The sequence below is a fragment of the Ambystoma mexicanum genome, chromosome 3q (assembly GCF_040938575.1).
Source record: "Ambystoma mexicanum isolate Mex_15411 chromosome 3q, UKY_AmexF1_1, whole genome shotgun sequence".
Classification (NCBI taxonomy): domain Eukaryota; kingdom Metazoa; phylum Chordata; class Amphibia; order Caudata; family Ambystomatidae; genus Ambystoma; species Ambystoma mexicanum.
This window is the reverse complement of record NC_090926.1, coordinates 581,722,897-581,746,688: the sequence shown is the minus strand read 5'-3', so window position 1 is coordinate 581,746,688 and position 23,792 is coordinate 581,722,897.

Here is a 23,792-nt window from a genome sequence, read left to right as displayed (position 1 = left end):
CACAGATTCCCAGAAAAAGGAAACTGTGTCCCAACAAGTACAGTTTTTCCAGCCCTGTACACCACAGTCTGCTCATTTGCCTCCCACTAGATTTATTGTACATACATAATCAGCCAGGGAGGACCACCATTTATGCCCTCACGAAATCGTGATTTGGCGTAGGCTACATACACGTCTCTCTACACGTCTCTCACCTACACGTATGACATCCGATGCACACAAGACCACACCGGTCTTGGGGGAGGAGGAGTTCATAGAGTATTTTACAGCATTAACAAAAAGTGTTACGGTTATATCATCACAAGTTGTGTCTTCTCACCAACAGACAACAGGAGCAAGTGGTGAGACTACTAATGATCAGCACAAAATACGGCTTTTCCCCAGGGACAGAGTTTACATTGTGCGTCGCTGGAATGAGCAGCGTGTCCATGGGGCCCATAAGGTGGTCTACGTGACTCTGACTGCCGTGAAGGTGGAGGGCAATGAATGTTGGATCCACCTAAAGGACACTCAAAGGGATACTTGCAGCCTCCACCAGAATAGAAGCAGGCATAGAAGTTAAGTACGCCCTAGGGATTCACTGCTCGTTTCACTGCAAAGGGGGGTGCAGATGGAGATCTGGAGTTTAAATAATTTTTTTATAAGAAAAGAAATGTTTACGATTGTAAATGTTGTAACAATCAATGTTTTTGTGCTTATTTGGGTCCTTGGGTCATCATGTCTGAAGATGACAGACAATATAAAGGGAAACTACTTAAAACTTAAAATTGTCTTATTTTATGAAGCCTGAAGAGAAAATGTTAAGAAGACAAATAAATGTTGATAATGATTTTTTCGATAATGATAATGATACATTGGGCCTCATTACGACCCTGGCGTTAAGGGTTTAACGGCGCTGTAAAAGGTGTCGGCGCCGTTAAACCCTTAACGCCTGATTACGAGGTCCCTTTGCGGGACCCGACATTAACGGCTGGTTTTTCCGGCCGTTAAAGTAGGGACCCGCAAAGGGACTTTGGTGCTAATAACGGTACCGCAATTTGCGGTACCGTTATTAGCGCCTTCCCCATTCCCATTGAGCCATATGGGGCAAAAATGGGAATAGGGAAGGTCCATGGCGGCAAGGGGAATTACCGCGCCGCCAACCTTGTAATTCCCCATTCCGCCATGGCGGACACCGGCTATTAGCACCATGGTCCTCCGCCTGGGTCGTAATGAGGCCCATTAACTCCCATAATGGATGCCATTGGTTTCACAGCTAACAATGTATGGTACTGCCATATGAGGAAGGTGGGGAGATAGAGATCCGTAGGATATTGCTAAATCTGCTCTCTCATCCCCCATGCTCCTGGTGTTCATAGGGTGTTTATCCCAAATGAGATAGAGGTAGAAAATGCGCTATGTCTAGTGCACTTAGCCCTGTGCAAGGTTCGAGAGCAGTTCAAAGGGCCGTCAATTACAGCATTAATCATACCAAGTGATGAGAACTGTTCAATGGCCGAATGGGCAGAGCACAAAAATATTAGGTGTACTCTAAGATTTTAATTGATCTCGGAAGGAGCAATTTTTTCTAAAAATCGATGGGAGCAAGGGGTGAAGAGTTGCAGAGCTGGAGGAATGGGGGATTCTTAGAGGAAAAAGTGGCACAAATAAACAAAGCATGTGGGAAAGTATGGGGAAATCATTTGCAGTATCTGACGTGGCTCAGAAAACCAGAAAAACCTGTTAAGATACAGACACCCATTTTTCTCTATGTTTTAAGGGTGATGGGACAGTGCCCATTGGCACAAATGGAAACTGCAGTAACACTCTACTCGTTGCAGATTTGGCTGGAGGGACAGCTACCCCTCTTGACAACTTTTGGATATGTGGACAGCGTGCACACAGGCAGTTGCCTCCAGCATGGCAAGGTGTGTGCAGTCTCTCTATCCTTCATGTGCCCATCCTTGCAATCCCTGAAGAGCACTTGATTTTGGTGCCCCCCTTCATCCCCTGTGCCACATGGGTTCACTTCATTGCTGTATAAGGACAAATCCGGTACAATTATTATGAAGGAAAAGGTCCAACTACCTCTCACCAGCATCATCACAGGATTTAGCAGACATTCCTGATCGATATTGGCTGTTTAGCCACACAGAGACCTTTTTTTATCTCCCTTCTGGCACCTGGCATCCAAGCAGTGTCAAATGCCAAATGTCTCCAGGTGACCAGGTATGTACTCTTGCTCTTTGTGAACACTTCTGAGTCCGCATTTAGTGCTATTAATGAAGAATTATGGCCACTGAGGCTCATAACTTTGCAAAACAGGTATATAATTGACCTCTTGACAGCAATGGAGGGTGGAATATGCCGGAATATCAGGAGTACCGGCTGTACATTTGTTCCTCCAAATGAGATCAAAAATGGCATGCTCACCAGAACTATTGCTGCTCTGCATAAACTAAACATATTCATGGAAACTGAGGTTGGGATTACCAACGAGTCATGGATTGACTCTTTGTTTTCATGGGTACATCCCTGGTAGAGCCTTGGTGTGAATTTTGTTCCTGCCAGCTAATTTTACATTGTTGCTCTGCCCAGGTACCAAAAGGTGTGGCCATGATGGCCGTAACCCTGTCCAAAGATAGGGCCACCACCACTTCATCCCATATGGGTACTCAAACTGAAGCTGTTTAGTTTCCTTTGTTAGCTGTTACACATGCATTCTAAATGGCAGGGAAATTATTGACGGAAATGAGAATTAGTTACCTAGTAAGAAGGTCGTACAACATCTATCTTCCCCTCTGTATTAAAATCTTTAGAGGGGGTTAGCCATTTGTTTAGTGATAAGAACCACGAGGGGAAAGATGGGATTCCTTTGATGAGGTTTTGTCCAATCATATTTTGGGGGTGGATGGTAATAAAGTACCTGGGAATGTTTTAGAATTGTTGCAAAAATTATATAAACTGCCAACTGATGCTGAATTGTTGAGACTTGGGTTAGTTGGGTCCTGCAACACCATCTATCCGCTCCCCAGAGCTTTGGCACAATAAACTTGCTTTATGTATATCCGTGTACCTTCTTCTTAAGTGGTGGGCCTGTTTTGGGTTAAGGTGGTTAAAGGCCTATCCCCACACACCTGAGGCCGAAGCAGGCATCACACCAGTCATTGAATCACTCCTTAGCCAGGGATTCATTGTCCCTATTAGTAGTCCTTGCAATCTCTGATTTTTCCAGTGAAGCCTGGGAAGGTGGTTTATCTTTTTATTCAGGACCTAAGGGCTGTTAAAGCTGTGATAATGCCCTGGTGGTTTCTAGTGGTACGAAACCCAGCCACCATACTGTTCTGTAACCCGCCAGAGGCAACACACTTCACGGTAGTTGATTTATGTTCAGATTTCTTCTCAGTGCCCATACACAAGCACAGTCAATACATTTTCATGTTTTCCCATAGAAGAGTCCAGTACAAGTGCACCCATTTACCACAGGGGTATACTGAGCCCCCCACCCTCTTTTCACAGAAGCTTAAGAAAGAAGTGGAGGACATTAAGTTGCCCCTGAAATCAATATTGGTACCGTATGTCGATGATTTGCTGATCGCCATCTTATGAGTCCTGTAAGTAGGATACTAAACTGCTATTAACAGCAGTAGCAGAAAGGGGGCACAAGGTTTCCACGGGATAGCTCCAGTTTTGTGCATGTACTGTCCATTATTTAGGTCATGACGTTATGGAGTGATATCAGCGTGCTATTGTCTGCTCAAAAAGAGACTGTTTACAAAATCTCTAAGTCTCAGACAAATCCACTAATGAGAGCGTGTTTAGGTGTAGCCGTTTACCGCCAACAATGAATTTTAGGCATGGTATCAAGAGAGACACAGTGCCGGTCCGGTAACAATGGTGCCGGCAAGCTACCAGAACCGTTGTTACCGGACCAGCAGACTCGGAGTTCTGCAGCCGAGTCCCGTCATGCCCGCCAGGTCTGACCTGGCAGGCTGTAACGCTTACCTGGACTCCTCAGGAGCGTAATGCCTTCTCACCCTGTGGACCTGGTGCTTGACACTTTTTGGATTGTGTTTCTGTTTAAACAACAATAACAATAATAGAACACTATAACATCAATTGACTAAGATGCTACTGCATGAGATGTGTACTCTTTTAATCCCTCCCTTCTCACCTGTGTTTTTTTGTGTGGAGCTTTCCATCCTGCTTTTCTACAGGGGTACGTTGAGGTGAAGAAACAATGGTAACTTGGGTAGTTGAAGTATTCTATAGTCTCTTGTCACAAATGTCTTTACTTTTTCTTTGTAAAGAATGAGTCTTGGATTAAGTAGCTGGTGAAAATACTGTAATCTATTAGAGCTTGGATTTATTGCTACGTTGGAGAGATCTCTCGTTCTAATAATTTATTTTCCTTCTTTTGCAGGTTCTCTGAATTTAGGAAAAAAGGAATTATGTCTGCTGAGGGCTGCAGAGTTACTCAGGATGAGAAAACGTTTTTTTAAACGTAAGTTCGTCTATACGGAGTAACTACAGCCTTCAGGGGAGTGCGTGGAAACAACTGTGAGGTGAAAACTTGAAGAACCTTCAGGTACGTAAAATGCTTAGTAAATGTCTTCTTTCTTTAACTATTAAAATCGTTTATTGTTAATTTAAATACCCTTTGTCTTGTCTGCAGATTTTTGGAAAGCTGAGGAAAAATACCTTCGGAAGATGCTGTGGCTGCGGAAGAAACATCTGACTGAAGATGCTGCGACTACAAACGAAAACTGTTGACTGAGGTTACTGCGGCGGTGAGAGAAACTTCTGACGGAAGATGCTGAGACTACGAGCGAAGACTGCTGACTGAAGATGCTGCTGCGGTGAGTGAAACTTCTGACTGAAAATGCTGCGATTACGAGCGAAGATTGCTGATTGTAGATGCTGCGGCTGTGAGTGAAACATCTGGGGAAGATAATTGCTTCGGAGATGTCTCTATTATCTCAGGTTCTATGAGGAGAAATGGCGGTAGCATTACCCGCTGTCAGTTCAGCAGATGCGAAGCGCGTGTTCCAGCGGTGGCGGAGCTTAAATAGCTCCCTCTGCAATATGATTAGTACATGCTAAAACTTATGACTGGACCTAGTGGCGGCCATGTTAAGTGTATGAAATTACTGTAAATCATCACAAAAATTTATGGAAGTGTATGCTGGGAATGATACAAATGCCATGTGTGCCAGGCTAACACCCACCTGTGACCTGCTGTTGTACATAATGTTCTATGCCTAGCCTGAAAGCCTGAACGAGGGCTATGTCCACTGACTGGGATCATGACACAGGCAGAATGGCACCCACCCGCCGACTTTGACGGAAGCACCGGCACTGTTGCACACAGTGCCGGTGCTTCCATCCTCCCCATTCCTATTGAGTCCTATGGGACTCAAATGAGAATGGGAAGTTACTTTTTCCGGAGCCTGGCTTCCGGAACCGCCAGGGCTGTAATGCCCCAGTAATTCCCCAAAGTCAGGCGCCAGAAAAAAACACAACTCCGGCAGCAGCCAGCGCGTTTTTACTGGCACGGCTACCACCGGGGTCGTAAAGAGGCCCACAGACTCAAAAGTAACAGTTTGAAAACCTTTATTATCAAACTTTGTGGTGTTGGTGTAATGCCTATCTGGCCCTAACTCCAAGGGGTTTGTTCCCTCAACTGATGCTTCTAAGGGCTGTTGATGTCCGTAAGTCCAAAACCAAAGTTTGTCTGTGTCCAAACCTATGCTTGCCCTCATTCTTAAACCAAATGTGATAGGGGATCTTCTTAAAGCAACAATGGTGACTCAAAAATAAAATGTAAACCACAGCTGGTTTCAGGTAGTCTTACCAATAGATGTAAGTCTGCCCGTTCAAAATAGTTTCATTCAAAAGGGTTGCCCTTGGAACCTTCCACGCAGGGCTCTTCCCATAAGTCAATAGTTCATAATGTCTCTGGGTCTCTTGGGGTTCCCTTCCCCAAGCTATGATCCTTCCACTTCCGAACAAAATTAAACAGTTCCGGTTAGGCCTCTCAGCGCTCTCTTCCCCATGTCTAAGCCTCTCTTCACAAAGGTTAACGATGTCCTTAATGAGCCTGTTAGGGTTCTCTTCCCCAAGCCTAGGCCCCTCTTTAAGCAGTTCCACAAACAAACAAAAGGTTCCTCTTGTCAGGATGTACCTTTCACTGCACAGTTCTTTAATGGGATAGTAATCTGAGACTTTTGAGAATGCTGGGTTCTTTGCTCCCCCCAGGTGCGACCACTCTGACCTCTAACCCCTCTCCTTATTCTCTAGCACCTTTTCTTTCTTTGTGCCTCTTTTACTCTGTTCTCTTCCACTTTGCTGTGCTTCCTGCACACCTTCCTTTCTGTCATGCACACTTGCACCTCGTTTTCACCTTTCTGTGCCTCTTGCACATTTCTCTCAGCTTTTCGCTGTGCTCTCTTGCACCTTCATTTCATTTTCTCACTGTGCTTCTTGCACTCTCTGTAGTCATTTTGGGTTGCTTGCGCCCTCTTTCTCGCTCTCAGGTTGCTTGCACCCTCTCTTGGCTGTCCGTCTTTTTACTTCTCTCTGTCTCTTTTCCGTCTTTCTTGGTTTTGGGTCACTTGCACCCTTGTCCTTACTTTTGGGTCACTCGGCCCCACTTTTGGCTGTTTTCGTGCCGCCCATGCACTTGCGCTGTCTCTCTTTATTTCCATGCCTCTAGCGCCCTTTTCTGTTACTCGGTTTAATTTCTTCCCGCTTTCCAGCTTTTGCTCTTCACTTGCTTTGCTTTGCTTTTCCAATTCTCTTGCTTTGCTTTTTTGCGCTTTCACTCACCGGGATGTTCACTTTTCTCAATGCTCCTGCTCCAGCCACACGCACGCTACTGAGTTTCTTTCTGGCTCATGAAACTCACCAATAGTAGCAGTGCTGGCAAGCATGGTCAATGGGTTCAGGTTAAGGTCAGGGTCTCACCATCTGCCCCTCTGACACCCCTGTGCTCGACACATATCCTAGGGGGACCAGCACTGGCCTAAACAAGGCCGAGAGACTGCCTTCCGTCCTGCTGCGGCTTCCTGGAGCCATGGCTCCCTTGCCATGCTGCAGCCCCTCACACACACCTGGCCAGTGTTTCGGCGTCCCGCGCTCCACTGTTGCTTCTGTGCTCCTCTCCTTGCAGCCTTCTGCTCCTTGGTCTCCTGGATCCATCTAGCAACCCCGGCTTGCCCAATGCTTCTGGCAGAACCACCCTTTTTATGCTGCAGGTGAGTCAATTGGAGTCAGGTGTGCACAGTTGGGGAAAAGTGCCTGACCTTGCCGGACTCTATTAATGGGACAATTCAAAGGTGTTAGATGGTAAGCCTCACTTTGTATCTTATTTTCTTTGTATGGGTAATCCTCATTGCTCCTGAGAGCCTCTTCCTTGTCCCAGTACTTATTGGAAATGGGAAGGGGGAGAAGGGGTGAGAGTGGAAATACCCCACAAAGGCTGAGGGCGAGTGGGTTGGTGTACAATTAGGAAAGGGAGAATACCATATCTCGCCCTTGGGTATTCTCCTCCCAATCCCCTGTGACCCTCCACTCAGGTAATCCTCCCTGGCTTGTCCACCGCCAGGGTCGGGATCCAAAAGCGATGGCCCTTCCCGAGCCACCTGAATGTAAGATCCCAGGGGAGTAGGTGGGAGAATACCATCAGGTTTGTCACAATACGCAGAGATAGTAAAACACCTCCAAGCCTATACTCGACTCAACACTATGGAGCCCTTACAGTGGACACCCGAGGCAGAGAAGGCTTTTATTTATTTATTTATTCGCATTTGTGAAGCGCACTTGCAGCCTGGAGGCATCGAGGCGCTGTTACAAGAAATTGTAGGAAGTTTTGATTAAAATGTTCATGGTGAACCAGAGTTCTTCTTAGGTACAGATACAGAGTCAGTGAAGTACAAGTATGATCATTGTTACAAGCATACGTAGGATAGCAGTAAGGGAGTTATACAGGAAGGTGAACACATATATATTTACCTTTTATACAACTTCACAACTTTACTAAAATCAAATCACGTCTGGCTGCAGCACTCGTCGTAGGTTTGCCAGATTATGAAAAGGAATTCACTTTATACTGACAAGGAAGAAAACAAAATTGCCCTAGCAGTACTTACCCCAAAACACAGGATCCACTATAGGCCAGTTGCTTATTACAGTAAGGAACTAGCTACGGTTGCAGCGCAGATGATGCCCTGTTTAATATCAGTGGCTGCTGCTGTGCTAGCCGTGAACAGAGTGAAAAGATTGTATTAGGATCACTTTTAGAAGTGGCCGTCCCATATTCATGGTATCCCTACTCCTGAAAACAAAAGCTCAGCACGTCTCTCTCCAGTGCTAGTAAATATGAGCTACTTCTACTGTATTCATCAAATATTACCGAAACGAGGTGCTCTGTTTTGAACCCAGCATCTCTGCTACTTACTCCTCAAGAAGGAGAGCTGCACGACTCTACCCCTCATGACTGTGTGTGGGTCACTGGCTGCTTCGTCATACCTTGAACAGACGTTTCAGATGTACCATTGCCAGACCCAGACTTAGAATATTTCATGGATGGTTCTTGTCTTAGGGACCGGAATGGGAAGGTGTTTGTGGGGTACACAGTCTGTCTAACCTTGTCTTTCTTCTTCTTCACAGGGTCTGAGTTTGTGGATGCGGAGTGCTTTCTGCGGCATCAGGATCAAGATCACTGGATGTCAGGAGATGAGTCTGCAGATGAAGCGATGAAGCACCAGTTTCCTGGAGGTGAGTATGCAGGAGAAAGCCTGGTTTCAAAGGTAAGTAAACTTGTCCAAGTGGCGGTGAGCGTCACGTTGCACGTGAGTGCACAGTAACGCGAAGCACTGGCCTTAAAGATGGGGCAGCATATATAGCTGAGCTTCTGAAGCCACGCTCACCAGGTTCAGCCTGCCTGCCACACCCGATGAGTCAGCACATGAGGATGTTCTCTAGAATAAAGGCTTTCAGCTCCTGGAAAGTTCTTGTAAAATAAAAGCGCTCCTGCACTGAAATAAAGTAAAAGCACTCCTGCACTGAAATAAAGTGTTCCTGCTCACATCTCTATATGAGCCTGGTGCCAAAAGCACCAGGACTGAGTCCAGCCAGGGCCCCTGTGTTTATGGGTCCCAAAGGGACATAAGTGAGTCAAATGACCCATTGCCCCCATCACTAGATGGTATAGTTTTTGTGTTCTGGGGCCTGTGGCCATGACACATGCTTTTGAAGTTGCACATCGCACATGGCCGCCACCACCCCTCCTCCTCTTCTCTCTCCCTCTCCCCTGTCACACCGGAGGAGGTCACTAGACAAGTCCAGTCTATGAAAGCCTCTTCCAAACAGGTGGACCCCTGCACCTCCAAAACCATCAAGGACAATATTGACACTCTCGCTCCAGCCTTGGCCGCCCTCTGCAACCTCTCTTTCACCACTGGAGTTTTCCCCTTTCCTCTCAAGCACTCTCTTGTGCACCCTCTGCTCAAAAAACCCTCCGCCGACCAGGGTATTCCGACAAACGATCACCCGATCTCCATCACCCCTTTCCTGGGTAAACTCCTGGAGAAGCTGGCTTTCACTCAATTTACCCTCTACACTGAATCTGTTGGTTGTCTCCATGACCATCAGTCTGGCTTTAGAGCATCCAGAGGCATGGAAGCTGCTCTTCTGAACACCCATGAAAACCTGCTCTCAAATCGTGAATCTAACTCTCCCTCAGTCCTCATTCTTCTTGACCCCTCTTCTGATTTCGATAAGGTAAACCACAACATCTTGATCACCCGTCTCCGTGATACCATGGGTTTCACAGACCAGGCCCTGGCGTGGCTCGTCTCCTTTCTCTCTGAACGGCCCTCCCAGGTGTAACTTCGGTCCTTTCTCTCCCCTATCACTCTCTCTACTTGTGGTGTCCCACAGGGATTTTACCTATCCACCTCGTGGATAGAGATCCTGTGGGCCTCTTTGGCCCACAGGATCTCTATCTTTACCACTAACTTTCAGTGTTATGCGGATGACACACGGCTCACCTTCAGGCTAATCTCAGACTCCTCCTCGCTCCTCCCTGTCTATCCGCAATTCAGTCTTGGTGTGCTGCTAACGATCTCTGCCTGAATGCCAGTAAGACAGAGATCGTCCTCATTGGTACCCCTGTTGCCGTTTTCCCACTTTCACACTGTCCGGACTCCCTTGGCCCTGCGCCCTCGCCTACCAATCAGGCAAGAAATCTAGGGGTCATCGTCGACTCCACTCTCTCCTTCTCTTCTCACATCTCAGACATCTCTAAAAAGTCTCACTACCAACTTCCCCTCCTCAGAGGTATTCTACCTTTTCTCACTTTCCCTCAGAGGCTCACCACCTCGAGAGCCCTGGTTCTCTCTAAGCTGGACTATTGCAACAGCCTCTTTCTCAATCTTCCTGCTTCTACTCTCTGTCCTCTACAAATCATGCAGAACAGAACTGCACAACCTATTCTTGGCCTCAAGCCCAGGGACCGCATCTCTCTGCTGCTGAAATCCCTCTGCTGGCTGTGTGTGGGTGCAAGAATCAAGTTCAAGACCCTCTGCATAATCCACAAGGCTTTCTGGTGCCGGGCCCGCTCTATCTACAACGCTCTCTTCATAAATGCTGTCCCTCCAGAGCCCTCTGCTCGTCCTCCTCCAACTCCCTCCGGGTGAGCCGCTTTCACAAACAGAGATTGGGGGCAGATCTTTATCCTCTGCAGGTGCCTCCCTCTGGAACAGCCTCCCTGCCTCTCTCCATCTTGAGTCGGAGCACTTTAAGTTCCGGAAACTCCTCAAGACCCTCATCTTCTCTTCCACCTTCTCTCTCCCTCCACCCAGCTAATCTCTGTTCTTTTTCTCTCCACCTTCCTTTCTCCTTTTTCCTCCCTAACTCTGTTCAGTTTTTGCTGACTGGTTGCCTGGTTCACCTCCAGAGCCTTACAGGTCCCAGGTCCCCCGCCAATCTTTTGCACTTGCCTCCGGTCTGCTGCACTATTGATCAGCATTACTGCACTTTCAGCTTACGCTCCATGAGCAGGGCAAACCCTCTGCACTTAACCTAGGGCCCTGCTGTACTGGACGCGTTTGTTCCCCCTAGAACCCCCCTCCTCACACCTCCTTCTGTACGCATGCATGACCTAATGTACTAGGATTAGTACGTTTGTCTGTCCTGTCCCTCTCCCCTTTTTTGTTTCCCTCCCTAGCCTGGTCACAACTGTAACACTGCACTTGCACTAGGAGAAATGCTGTCAGGCCTAGTATGCTAGTTTTTTACTGTAAGATCATTTGGAAACTTCAAGGCCTAAGATTGATTACTGTGCCCCCTTGTTCCCTTCCCGCCTTGAAGTGCTTTGAAGCACTCCACCTGTGTATAAGCGCTATATGAATAACCATTCACAATTACAATTACTACTACCATAAGTATTCCAGGGGATGTTTATGTGCAATAAATCAAGAAGTATCTGAACAACCTTACATTACCACCCCTGTGTGTCTTACTACATTCTTTCTCATTCTGGTAGAGGTAGTATTGGCTGCAGATGGTGTTGAAACCGACAAGAATCTGTGGTAATTAAAACTGGACCCTCCACTTCACCTCCGATTCGTCCGACCCTTGATACACGTGCCTCATTTGCACTGCTGGAAATTCAGCAGGAAACACAGTTGCTAGAACAAGAATTGGGACAGTTATTGTGGCGCGATAAGACGACGTTGAATTCTGTTCATAGTGTATTAAATAATATACTAATAATTACTAGCTTGATGGAATGCTAGATGGTTAGCTGATGCAAATGAAAAGCTGGTGAAACCAAGAGTGAGTGATAGTGAGTACAATACCATGCGAAAAGTAAAAACTAGGTGAATTGGGAAAGAAGAAAGGGAAAGTGAAAGAATGGGTTAGTTTAATTGTGCAGTAAGCACAAAAGGGGGCTGTCGGCAGTGGCAGCCCCCGGGGCAATGACGGATTGTATGTATGTGACGTCACGTGGTCTAAGCCGCTTGTGAAAGTGGGTAAATGAAGATGGTGGGATAATGCGTATATCTATTATGGATTGATGTACCACAGTACCAGGTATTGGATACATGCACTATGTCTAGTACTTACATGAGTCAGAGACTTAGTTAATTTCCTTGAAGTTACAGCAGACATTTGCTGGGTTATCCCCATATATTGTGGCTAAAGCCAATGCTTTCTCCTGGGAGTCCTCAGATGGGGCATGCGCTGTACGGAGTGTTAAAATCAGCACTTTCTAAGAGTCCCGAGGGCACTGGGTGAAGGTCACACAGACGTCATCTTTGGACCTGACTGTTTTATGCCAGTTACCACAATGGAGTATACTTCCCTAGCGAAACTGAGCCAGAGGGCAGTGGACCAACGCCCCATGCTTGAGACGGTGGAGGCCGGAAATCGTCGCATGGAGTCGATTAATCTGGAAGGAGAACAACATGTGACCACACATGAGAGACTGGAAATAGAGGAAGAATATGGACATGGATTGATTCTGTGAGTCCAAAAAAACAGAACGTGATTTGTCCATTCCTTTCAAGCTAATTGGCCATCTCGTATCTTTACTTTGATAGCTGCTCCTGGATGTAAATTGTGCGGATTTGGCTTGTCTGTAGCATGTTAAAAAGAAAGGAGCTACTTCAGGCCTTGCTGTGTATCTCTTTCCCAGCAAGCCGCTTTACACGATCAGTTAATGCATGTAGCTTTTCTCTCAAAGGTCGAGGGCTTGAGCCCATCCCAGGAGGGCAGAGATTTTGCGTTAAGAGGTGGCGTTAAATTCAACATTTATTATAACGGTGATTTGGTTAATAAATGTTATGTTGAATTGTTGTGGTTGTGAAAATATAATCTCTCCTAGCAGTCGATCTGAGGTTGTGCCAACGTGCACCACCCCCTTCCCCAAAACCAGGATGGGGGTTTTTAATTTAAAAAAATGATACTCTCAGGAATGGGAGAGGAGGCAGAGGGCCCAATTACCAACGTGCACCATCCCCTTCCCCAAAACCAGGATGGGTTTTTTTAAAGTTAAAAACATGATACTCTCGGGAAGGGGGAGGGGAGGCATGGGTACAATGCCAGGACAGTCCCAGCACAGTCGGGTCACTGTCCCCAACTGTTCTGTTGCAGCTACCCTTTTGCCGCGTTTTGTTTCTCACTCCTCTTGATGCCAGTGGCCACGCGCTTTCCTTGAGTGGCTGCTGCGTCGCTATTTTCAGACACAGCTTTCGACTCACACGCGTTTGGCGGGTGCCACCCGCCTTGTAAACAGCTCACTCACGCCCCTAGCCTCCTGCACACCCATTCACCTCAACGGGTTCCCACACGGCCAAAACAAGATCGGGTGTGTGGACCTCAAGGACAAAGTCTGCACGCGTTACTTGGCTCGACTGGCTGAGCAGCTGTTAATTATTCCACACTTTTTTTTAAACTTGGTTCTAGAGGCATTTGTCTCGGTGTGAACATGAGACGTTATTGCATGCGTGGTCGCATACTTGCCAACATACTGTGACCAAAAAGATGTAGGATTTTTGAAGTTTCAAAAATTAATAATTCCCATAATAATGACATCACGGGAAAATACATAACATACATTGTTGGCACCATTGAAGTATTCTAGAATACACAACCCATCAAACAGCACAATATGGAAAGATGTTCAAATGTTAAAAATGTATAATTCTGAATGGTAACTTAACACCAAGTTCAATTACCTAACTTCACAGAAGGAAATTACACAGAGCTGGTGGGCAACGTTTGCCACGACTCTGTAGCAGCAGCCCAGGCAGTACATATTTATTGCAAGTTGAACACTGAATGACATGGTGACTGATATCCCCCTTAGTCTGATAAGCAGATGTTGTGTGAAGGTGTTACACTCTGCCACTTGCCTTCCCTGGTGGTTCACCTAAGGGTTGTCCCGGCCAGAGTGCAGGACAGTCACGTAGCTGTCAGGTCAGTGGATTGGTAGTCATCACCTACCAGTCCACTGTACAGACAGACTAATTAATGTAGTGCATGCTTTGTTCTGGAGCCTGCCTTATTGTCACACAAATTACTTGCCACTATAAAAAGCAGTAGGATCTGTCACTGAAATCTGTAGGCGGTAGGACTGCTTAAAAAGCAGTAGTATACTGCCTAAATCTGTAGGGTTGGCAAATATGTGGTTGCAGCACCAAACTACTGGATAACATTCCATTCAGTGGAGCGAGGCTATTATTTCCTCGACAGAGAAGCTATAGAAAACAGTTCACAAGCATTGGCAGAGCTAATTATTTTGGCTTTTGGGTAGACATGGGATAGGTATTTGACAAGCACTACCATAATGGTGCAGCCTGGTGATAGGGTAGGGTAGCAACAGGTGGGAAATGGTGTGAGTACCTTGAATAGGATACCAGTTCCTGGCAAATTCCCCAATACCTATGCATAAGCCAAAACTATTGGCTTTTTCAATGCTTGTTTTCAACAGGACTTTAGTTCAAGGAACATATATTGATCAAGTTGCTGATGGCCCACTTGGTTACAACATTTTTTTAATGATACCAGTAGCACAGTTACAGGCCATTGGGCCACATTATAAGTTTGGTGTTATCTCAGCGGTAAATCCACCAGGATACCACCAAACTGTATTACCATTAAAGCCACTTGGTCCAATGGTATTACCGCTGGATCACACATGGTGGTAGGCGGTGTTAGTCCCCATTAATTGGAGTCTATAGGACTCCATGGAGGATTTCGGCGGCATTATCGTCGCCAGTAATACCGCTGAATTGGCCAATTTTGGGCAGTAAGGCGGTAAGGATTTCCCCTCACTTAACCCCCAAACTCATAGTTGGGTGGTGCGAATATGCGCTGGTAACTGTATTACCGCAGCATTTTCACTGCACTGCCCAATTTATAATGAGGGCAATTATCGCTCAGCAGACTGCATAGAAAGAATATTGGCAGACCAAAGTCTGGTGTTACTGGTAATAGAGCCAGCTCAAGAGATCCCATGTGGATGTGTTTTCGGCTGGGAGGGGCAGCTAGTGGGTTAGCATGGTCATAGGCTGTCAATGGTATTGTGATAAACCAAACGACACCCAAATGCTGTGCGTCCCTCCTCACAAGCCATCACCCTTCTATGCGTAGTCCAATGCAAGCACTACGAAATAAAAGAATGAGGCACTGGCTGCAGTATTCTAAGTAGCAATTGCAAAACCAGTGACCAAGACAAACAATCCATCCCAATCTAGGAGGTGGGGGGTTGGGGTATTATTTTCAGGCCCTTTAAGCCTTCCTGGTCAGAGCGCAGGGAAACAGAAAATGCAACACAATTTTCCTTCCACAGGCAAGAAAATGACCCAAAAACACTAAAGGTTCTTGCCTTCAGTTAAACCAAACCAACGTCTAACTGCCCAATGATTGGTTGCCACTCTACTCAACTGGAGGCAGGATCTCCATTTTAAAAATGTTTAATTTATTTTTATTGTTTAAAGCATGGACTTAGTTTGAGAGCAGCGGAGCACTGTACAGAGTGTCAGCAGCCAGTATTTTGGCTGCCATCTTTTAACAGTAGCGCAGTACTGTGAGGCCTGTGTGTCAGTATGTTCTTCCATTAGAATTAGTCCTTGGTCAGGTATTGTTGAAAGAGCTATGTTTTGAGAGATTGCGAAATTGGAGAATTATGGGTGCATTCCAAGCCGACACCGTGATCGAGCCCAGGAGGTTGGGTGGATGACAAGAGAAGGATTGTTTGTGGGGCCTCTCTTTGCAGATGAGTTGTGATTCAAGACGGTTGATCGATTTGCTGCGCAAGGAGTGTGTGCCACCAGATATGTGGAGCTTAGCCGCCATGTACGCTGGTGTGCTTCTCCTGACTGCTTTGTAGACGATACATGCAGTCTCGAACAGTATATCCTAGCTTGGAGTCGAAGCCAATGTAGTTCACGTAGGATGGGGGTAATACGGACAAATGTTCATGCTCCTGTAATAATACGTGCTGCAGTGTGGTGGACTGCTTTTAGCGGAGCCAAGTGACCAGCTGGGAGCCCTGTCAGGAGAGTATTTCCCCTATTGATGTGCCAGATCACAAGGGCCTGAACTACGGTCCGGAAGATCTGCCGTGGGATGAAGGGTTTCATTTTTCAAAGGGTAGAGATGCTGTGCCAGGCTATTTGGGCCTTCTTCCCTATGTGTTTCTGGAAGGACAGTCTGCTTTCAATGGTGAAGCCTAAGGATTTTGCTGAGTCTTGAGAGTTGTGGATCAAATCCCTCTAGGCGCATATTATTGAGCCATTGTTGGACAAGTTGTTTTTTAGCGGGTGGACCGATGAGGATGAATTCAGTCTTGTATGGGTTTAGTTTGAGGTAGGCAGTTGAAATCCAGGAGCGGATGAGGCTAGGTAATCGCAGAGACGCATGATGTCCTGCACGCTATTTACTCTCATGTACAACTCAGTATTGTCCGCGTATTGGTGGATGGCTATATTGGGATCTTTGAGGAGAGTGTCCAAAGTCTGCTCATTTGCCTCCCACTAGATTTATTGTACATACATAATCAGCCAGGGAGGACCACCATTTATGCCCTCACGAAATCGTGATTTGGCGTAGGCTACATACACGTCTCTCTACACGTCTCTCACCTACACGTATGACATCCGATGCACACAAGACCACACCGGTCTTGGGGGAGGAGGAGTTCATAGAGTATTTTACAGCATTAACAAAAAGTGTTACGGTTATATCATCACAAGTTGTGTCTTCTCACCAACAGACAACAGGAGCAAGTGGTGAGACTACTAATGATCAGCACAAAATACGGCTTTTCCCCAGGGACAGAGTTTACATTGTGCGTCGCTGGAATGAGCAGCGTGTCCATGGGGCCCATAAGGTGGTCTACGTGACTCTGACTGCCGTGAAGGTGGAGGGCAATGAATGTTGGATCCACCTAAAGGACACTCAAAGGGATACTTGCAGCCTCCACCAGAATAGAAGCAGGCATAGAAGTTAAGTACGCCCTAGGGATTCACTGCTCGTTTCACTGCAAAGGGGGGTGCAGATGGAGATCTGGAGTTTCAATAATTTTTTTATAAGAAAAGAAATGTTTACGATTGTAAATGTTGTAACAATCAATGTTTTTGTGCTTATTTGGGTCCTTGGGTCATCATGTCTGAAGATGACAGACAATATAAAGGGAAACTACTTAAAACTTAAAATTGTCTTATTTTATGAAGCCTGAAGAGAAAATGTTAAGAAGACAAATAAATGTTGATAATGATTTTTTCGATAATGATAATGATACATTGGGCCTCATTACGACCCTGGCGTTAAGGGTTTAACGGCGCTGTAAAAGGTGTCGGCGCCGTTAAACCCTTAACGCCTGATTACGAGGTCCCTTTGCGGGACCCGACATTAACGGCTGGTTTTTCCGGCCGTTAAAGTAGGGACCCGCAAAGGGACTTTGGTGCTAATAACGGTACCGCAATTTGCGGTACCGTTATTAGCGCCTTCCCCATTCCCATTGAGCCATATGGGGCAAAAATGGGAATAGGGAAGGTCCATGGCGGCAAGGGGAATTACCGCGCCGCCAACCTTGTAATTCCCCATTCCGCCATGGCGGACACCGGCTATTAGCACCATGGTCCTCCGCCTGGGTCGTAATGAGGCCCATTAACTCCCATAATGGATGCCATTGGTTTCACAGCTAACAATGTATGGTACTGCCATATGAGGAAGGTGGGGAGATAGAGATCCGTAGGATATTGCTAAATCTGCTCTCTCATCCCCCATGCTCCTGGTGTTCATAGGGTGTTTATCCCAAATGAGATAGAGGTAGAAAATGCGCTATGTCTAGTGCACTTAGCCCTGTGCAAGGTTCGAGAGCAGTTCAAAGGGCCGTCAATTACAGCATTAATCATACCAAGTGATGAGAACTGTTCAATGGCCGAATGGGCAGAGCACAAAAATATTAGGTGTACTCTAAGATTTTAATTGATCTCGGAAGGAGCAATTTTTTCTAAAAATCGATGGGAGCAAGGGGTGAAGAGTTGCAGAGCTGGAGGAATGGGGGATTCTTAGAGGAAAAAGTGGCACAAATAAACAAAGCATGTGGGAAAGTATGGGGAAATCATTTGCAGTATCTGACGTGGCTCAGAAAACCAGAAAAACCTGTTAAGATACAGACACCCATTTTTCTCTATGTTTTAAGGGTGATGGGACAGTGCCCATTGGCACAAATGGAAACTGCAGTAACACTCTACTCGTTGCAGATTTGGCTGGAGGGACAGCTACCCCTCTTGACAACTTTTGGATATGTGGACAGCGTGCACACAGGCAGTTGCCTCCAGCATGGCAAGGTGTGTGCAGTCTCTCTATCCTTCATGTGCCCATCCTTGCAATCCCTGAAGAGCACTTGATTTTGGTGCCCCCCTTCATCCCCTGTGCCACATGGGTTCACTTCATTGCTGTATAAGGACAAATCCGGTACAATTATTATGAAGGAAAAGGTCCAACTACCTCTCACCAGCATCATCACAGGATTTAGCAGACATTCCTGATCGATATTGGCTGTTTAGCCACACAGAGACCTTTTTTTATCTCCCTTCTGGCACCTGGCATCCAAGCAGTGTCAAATGCCAAATGTCTCCAGGTGACCAGGTATGTACTCTTGCTCTTTGTGAACACTTCTGAGTCCGCATTTAGTGCTATTAATGAAGAATTATGGCCACTGAGGCTCATAACTTTGCAAAACAGGTATATAATTGACCTCTTGACAGCAATGGAGGGTGGAATATGCCGGAATATCAGGAGTACCGGCTGTACATTTGTTCCTCCAAATGAGATCAAAAATGGCATGCTCACCAGAACTATTGCTGCTCTGCATAAACTAAACATATTCATGGAAACTGAGGTTGGGATTACCAACGAGTCATGGATTGACTCTTTGTTTTCATGGGTACATCCCTGGTAGAGCCTTGGTGTGAATTTTGTTCCTGCCAGCTAATTTTACATTGTTGCTCTGCCCAGGTACCAAAAGGTGTGGCCATGATGGCCGTAACCCTGTCCAAAGATAGGGCCACCACCACTTCATCCCATATGGGTACTCAAACTGAAGCTGTTTAGTTTCCTTTGTTAGCTGTTACACATGCATTCTAAATGGCAGGGAAATTATTGACGGAAATGAGAATTAGTTACCTAGTAAGAAGGTCGTACAACATCTATCTTCCCCTCTGTATTAAAATCTTTAGAGGGGGTTAGCCATTTGTTTAGTGATAAGAACCACGAGGGGAAAGATGGGATTCCTTTGATGAGGTTTTGTCCAATCATATTTTGGGGGTGGATGGTAATAAAGTACCTGGGAATGTTTTAGAATTGTTGCAAAAATTATATAAACTGCCAACTGATGCTGAATTGTTGAGACTTGGGTTAGTTGGGTCCTGCAACACCATCTATCCGCTCCCCAGAGCTTTGGCACAATAAACTTGCTTTATGTATATCCGTGTACCTTCTTCTTAAGTGGTGGGCCTGTTTTGGGTTAAGGTGGTTAAAGGCCTATCCCCACACACCTGAGGCCGAAGCAGGCATCACACCAGTCATTGAATCACTCCTTAGCCAGGGATTCATTGTCCCTATTAGTAGTCCTTGCAATCTCTGATTTTTCCAGTGAAGCCTGGGAAGGTGGTTTATCTTTTTATTCAGGACCTAAGGGCTGTTAAAGCTGTGATAATGCCCTGGTGGTTTCTAGTGGTACGAAACCCAGCCACCATACTGTTCTGTAACCCGCCAGAGGCAACACACTTCACGGTAGTTGATTTATGTTCAGATTTCTTCTCAGTGCCCATACACAAGCACAGTCAATACATTTTCATGTTTTCCCATAGAAGAGTCCAGTACAAGTGCACCCATTTACCACAGGGGTATACTGAGCCCCCCACCCTCTTTTCACAGAAGCTTAAGAAAGAAGTGGAGGACATTAAGTTGCCCCTGAAATCAATATTGGTACCGTATGTCGATGATTTGCTGATCGCCATCTTATGAGTCCTGTAAGTAGGATACTAAACTGCTATTAACAGCAGTAGCAGAAAGGGGGCACAAGGTTTCCACGGGATAGCTCCAGTTTTGTGCATGTACTGTCCATTATTTAGGTCATGACGTTATGGAGTGATATCAGCGTGCTATTGTCTGCTCAAAAAGAGACTGTTTACAAAATCTCTAAGTCTCAGACAAATCCACTAATGAGAGCGTGTTTAGGTGTAGCCGTTTACCGCCAACAATGAATTTTAGGCATGGTATCAAGAGAGACACAGTGCCGGTCCGGTAACAATGGTGCCGGCAAGCTACCAGAACCGTTGTTACCGGACCAGCAGACTCGGAGTTCTGCAGCCGAGTCCCGTCATGCCCGCCAGGTCTGACCTGGCAGGCTGTAACGCTTACCTGGACTCCTCAGGAGCGTAATGCCTTCTCACCCTGTGGACCTGGTGCTTGACACTTTTTGGATTGTGTTTCTGTTTAAACAACAATAACAATAATAGAACACTATAACATCAATTGACTAAGATGCTACTGCATGAGATGTGTACTCTTTTAATCCCTCCCTTCTCACCTGTGTTTTTTTGTGTGGAGCTTTCCATCCTGCTTTTCTACAGGGGTACGTTGAGGTGAAGAAACAATGGTAACTTGGGTAGTTGAAGTATTCTATAGTCTCTTGTCACAAATGTCTTTACTTTTTCTTTGTAAAGAATGAGTCTTGGATTAAGTAGCTGGTGAAAATACTGTAATCTATTAGAGCTTGGATTTATTGCTACGTTGGAGAGATCTCTCGTTCTAATAATTTATTTTCCTTCTTTTGCAGGTTCTCTGAATTTAGGAAAAAAGGAATTATGTCTGCTGAGGGCTGCAGAGTTACTCAGGATGAGAAAACGTTTTTTTAAACGTAAGTTCGTCTATACGGAGTAACTACAGCCTTCAGGGGAGTGCGTGGAAACAACTGTGAGGTGAAAACTTGAAGAACCTTCAGGTACGTAAAATGCTTAGTAAATGTCTTCTTTCTTTAACTATTAAAATCGTTTATTGTTAATTTAAATACCCTTTGTCTTGTCTGCAGATTTTTGGAAAGCTGAGGAAAAATACCTTCGGAAGATGCTATGGCTGCGGAAGAAACATCTGACTGAAGATGCTGCGACTACAAACGAAAACTGTTGACTGAGGTTACTGCGGCGGTGAGAGAAACTTCTGACGGAAGATGCTGAGACTACGAGCGAAGACTGCTGACTGAAGATGCTGCTGCGGTGAGTGAAACTTCTGACTGAAAATGCTGCGATTACGAGCGAAGATTGCTGATTGTAGATGCTGCGGCTGTGAGTGAAACATCTGGGGAAGATAATTGCTTCGGAGATGTCTCTATTATCTCAGGTTCTATGAGGAGAAATGGCGGTAGCATTACCCGCTGTCAGTTCAGCAGATGCGAAGCGCGTGTTCCAGCGGTGGCGGAGCTTAAATAGCTCCCTCTGCAATATGATTAGTACATGCTAAAACTTATGACTGGACCTAGTGGCGGCCATGTTAAGTGTATGAAATTACTGTAAATCATCACAAAAATTTATGGAAGTGTATGCTGGGAATGATACAAATGCCATGTGTGCCAGGCTAACACCCACCTGTGACCTGCTGTTGTACATAATGTTCTATGCCTAGCCTGAAAGCCTGAACGAGGGCTATGTCCACTGACTGGGATCATGACACAGGCAGAATGGCACCCACCCGCCGACTTTGACGGAAGCACCGGCACTGTTGCACACAGTGCCGGTGCTTCCATCCTCCCCATTCCTATTGAGTCCTATGGGACTCAAATGAGAATGGGAAGTTACTTTTTCCGGAGCCTGGCTTCCGGAACCGCCAGGGCTGTAATGCCCCAGTAATTCCCCAAAGTCAGGCGCCAGAAAAAAACACAACTCCGGCAGCAGCCAGCGCGTTTTTACTGGCACGGCTACCACCGGGGTCGTAAAGAGGCCCACAGACTCAAAAGTAACAGTTTGAAAACCTTTATTATCAAACTTTGTGGTGTTGGTGTAATGCCTATCTGGCCCTAACTCCAAGGGGTTTGTTCCCTCAACTGATGCTTCTAAGGGCTGTTGATGTCCGTAAGTCCAAAACCAAAGTTTGTCTGTGTCCAAACCTATGCTTGCCCTCATTCTTAAACCAAATGTGATAGGGGATCTTCTTAAAGCAACAATGGTGACTCAAAAATAAAATGTAAACCACAGCTGGTTTCAGGTAGTCTTACCAATAGATGTAAGTCTGCCCGTTCAAAATAGTTTCATTCAAAAGGGTTGCCCTTGGAACCTTCCACGCAGGGCTCTTCCCATAAGTCAATAGTTCATAATGTCTCTGGGTCTCTTGGGGTTCCCTTCCCCAAGCTATGATCCTTCCACTTCCGAACAAAATTAAACAGTTCCGGTTAGGCCTCTCAGCGCTCTCTTCCCCATGTCTAAGCCTCTCTTCACAAAGGTTAACGATGTCCTTAATGAGCCTGTTAGGGTTCTCTTCCCCAAGCCTAGGCCCCTCTTTAAGCAGTTCCACAAACAAACAAAAGGTTCCTCTTGTCAGGATGTACCTTTCACTGCACAGTTCTTTAATGGGATAGTAATCTGAGACTTTTGAGAATGCTGGGTTCTTTGCTCCCCCCAGGTGCGACCACTCTGACCTCTAACCCCTCTCCTTATTCTCTAGCACCTTTTCTTTCTTTGTGCCTCTTTTACTCTGTTCTCTTCCACTTTGCTGTGCTTCCTGCACACCTTCCTTTCTGTCATGCACACTTGCACCTCGTTTTCACCTTTCTGTGCCTCTTGCACATTTCTCTCAGCTTTTCGCTGTGCTCTCTTGCACCTTCATTTCATTTTCTCACTGTGCTTCTTGCACTCTCTGTAGTCATTTTGGGTTGCTTGCGCCCTCTTTCTCGCTCTCAGGTTGCTTGCACCCTCTCTTGGCTGTCCGTCTTTTTACTTCTCTCTGTCTCTTTTCCGTCTTTCTTGGTTTTGGGTCACTTGCACCCTTGTCCTTACTTTTGGGTCACTCGGCCCCACTTTTGGCTGTTTTCGTGCCGCCCATGCACTTGCGCTGTCTCTCTTTATTTCCATGCCTCTAGCGCCCTTTTCTGTTACTCGGTTTAATTTCTTCCCGCTTTCCAGCTTTTGCTCTTCACTTGCTTTGCTTTGCTTTTCCAATTCTCTTGCTTTGCTTTTTTGCGCTTTCACTCACCGGGATGTTCACTTTTCTCAATGCTCCTGCTCCAGCCACACGCACGCTACTGAGTTTCTTTCTGGCTCATGAAACTCACCAATAGTAGCAGTGCTGGCAAGCATGGTCAATGGGTTCAGGTTAAGGTCAGGGTCTCACCATCTGCCCCTCTGACACCCCTGTGCTCGACACATATCCTAGGGGGACCAGCACTGGCCTAAACAAGGCCGAGAGACTGCCTTCCGTCCTGCTGCGGCTTCCTGGAGCCATGGCTCCCTTGCCATGCTGCAGCCCCTCACACACACCTGGCCAGTGTTTCGGCGTCCCGCGCTCCACTGTTGCTTCTGTGCTCCTCTCCTTGCAGCCTTCTGCTCCTTGGTCTCCTGGATCCATCTAGCAACCCCGGCTTGCCCAATGCTTCTGGCAGAACCACCCTTTTTATGCTGCAGGTGAGTCAATTGGAGTCAGGTGTGCACAGTTGGGGAAAAGTGCCTGACCTTGCCGGACTCTATTAATGGGACAATTCAAAGGTGTTAGATGGTAAGCCTCACTTTGTATCTTATTTT